Raw genomic sequence first — 2916 nt, forward strand, 5'->3', positions numbered from 1 at the left:
AACACTAAACAAGTTTAAACCCTTGTTAAAATCTTTTAAACCATTCTCTTGTTTGTTGAAAGATGACAGCAATGGGGTATTTATACCCACTCCAAAACTCAGCCAAAACCCAAAACAAAAGTCTAAAAAGCCCCAGAAAAATCACCTCAGAAAATAGCCGTTGGAGTGCAACGGATCTATTGTCGGTCGACCGACAGATCGTTCGGTCGACCGAGAGTGGAGAAAAGTTCCTCGGCGACCGACGAAAAGTCCGCGCGACCGGCTATCACATGGTTCAAAACAAAGAAACGAGCAGACTTTCGTCGGGTTCGACCGGTACGGATCGATCGATGGACGCTTCGGCATGATCTGCCCGGGAGTTATTGGGACTTAACGGCCGTCACTGATTCGTTGCGAATTCGCTGGGTTTGACCTTGCTTAGAAGGGCACTGCGTTTGCTTTTTGCCTGAACTAGTCGCCATTCAGATATATGTTTCCAGATTGGCGTGTGTGGTGTCTTTTCTCACGCTCTTTTTGAGCTTTCTACGGTGCTTCCTGGCTTGAGCCCGTGCCTGCGCTGACATCGCGGCGGGCTTGCGAAATACGCTCCTCCGAGCGTTCGAACGGTTCCGTATAAACGCGGACATTCTTTCTTTGGCGCGCTTGAGAGTCGGCCGCTCATGCCGCGTGTTGAGGCTGACTTGCCTCTTCTGTTCTTCACTCCGCGTCAGTAGCGGTGTCCGTGCTCATCGCCTTAGCGAATTGCGGCGCAAGGCGTGACCGACCGCCTCTGGCGGGCTCTCTTTGGGAGTCCACGAATGCCCCCTAACAGTGGAGGCAGTGCGGGAGTGGAAATCGACCACGTTAGACAGCTGATTACTCCGATGCGTCGGGTGGAACTTCATCTGACGCAACGTTGGGCCAGTCCACGTGTGGTTGAGGGCTTCAAGAATAGTGATTCATCATACCGAGGACGTTCAAACCAAGAGCTTTCTCCGGAGGGAACCTTTCTTGGACTTGCGGGGGGAGATAGAGCCGAGTCGAGAGGACACGTTACTCCTCGAACTTGGCTTGGCCTCGAACGCGCCGTACTCGACCTCCTTCCTCGACCGGACCGGATTAAGATCCGCCCGGCTGCGACGCATCGATTTCTGTGGCGCCAGAGCTCGTCGCTCCTCACTGTCGGTTTCTGCGAGATTGTTCGCGGGGAAACTGTTGTTCTTTTTCATTGAGTAATGTGTCTCATCTTGGATTTAAAGATCAAGGCAAATATGTGAGCAAGCATAAAAGATATGCTAATAATTACTCACATTCAAACAAGATAATGAGAACACATAATGATATGTCACAATAAATAGGTGTCTCAAAATATAAGCCTAAAAACTATGTATAAAAAAATAGATTTATGAAATCCAAAGGGAGAAAACATGAGAATCATTCAAAAAGAGTTTTCAAATGAAAACAAATCAACCAAATGAAATCATAAATCAACCATTTAAATTCAAAAACAATGTTTGATCAAAAAAAAAATTCTTTGTAAAGCTTGATCAAATCACATATAGAATATATTATAAGGCACGAATAGATGATCCATGAGCACAAACATATAACTATCATCATATAAGTGAAATATAATGAATTCAAAGCAACATATCTAAACAAAATCTTTAACAAAAGAATTTCAAGAGAGGCAAAAATATATCAAGCTCTTAAGCTTGTTCTAACCCATATGATCATTCTAGCATCCGGTAAACATGATTTGGGAATAAACACCCAATAAACCCGGAGGGTTATATAAATACGAACCTCTCATGAAAGCAAAACCAATAATCATGAAAACAAAAGAACTTAACCAATAAAAAGAATTGTTTTCATAAAAGTTTAAAATACATTTTTCAAAACCAAGAAGGAGAAAAATAAAAACACTAAAATTCTTGGTATAAGAATTAAATTTGTTTTGGTACCCAAGAACTCTTGGTACCAAACGATTTAGGGACATGACCCCTATCATTCAAGCTCAAAGCCTTAGGGTTATGAACCCTCTTAGGCGCATATGGTGCACGAACACGGTCATAACAATAATTATGCAAATGACCCATTTGATTGCAATAAGTGCAATGAAGAGGATGCATTTGGTTATGTTGACCATGTGGATGTGCATGAGGAACATTTGCAAATAAAGATGGTATTTTAAGATTATTTTGCAAATGAGAAACATTTTGAAATAATGTTGGTCTACTTAAAATGTTTTGCGATTTAGAAACTATTCGCAAATCAAAACAAAACTTGGCTAAGTGACAAACTCTACCACAAAAATCACAATGATACACATTAGCATGCTTATGATGAACAATGGGTGCATGTGTGTGTACATGTGATGAAGAAAAAGCCTTATGAGATGCACAAGAAGAATTAATATTCTTATGTTTTTGTGCATCATAGCAAAACTTAGCTAAATGGTCTTTTCGACCATAAATGGAGCACTTATAAGTTTTACTATACAAGTGTGCAAAGTGTACGGGTTTAGAAGTTGTAGTACTAGACTTTGCACCCAAGTCCATAAGTTTCTTATTATCTACAATGCATGTTTTAAGGGTTGAATCTAAAGATGATATTCGGTTTTTCACAAGATTCAATTCATCATTATGCATACAAGCATTGGAAATAGAAGTAGATGAAACATGATCATTTCTAAAAGAATTAAACTTATTTCTAATAGTTTCTACTTCTATCATGGCATCATTATTAGCATGAGTTAAGCTAGCAATAGATGAAGACATGTTATTATTTTCCAAACTTAATAACTCATTGTTTTCTTTTAAAATAGCATTCTCTTTAACAACAATATCAAGTTTGGAAGCTAGCGTCGATTTTAAACTAATATGCTTGCTTTTAAGATCAATAAAATTATTTTGTAATTTTGTATAGGCATGAGAT

The sequence above is a fragment of the Asparagus officinalis genome, chromosome 7 (assembly GCF_001876935.1).
Source record: "Asparagus officinalis chromosome 7, Aspof.V1, whole genome shotgun sequence".
NCBI lineage: Eukaryota > Viridiplantae > Streptophyta > Magnoliopsida > Asparagales > Asparagaceae > Asparagus > Asparagus officinalis.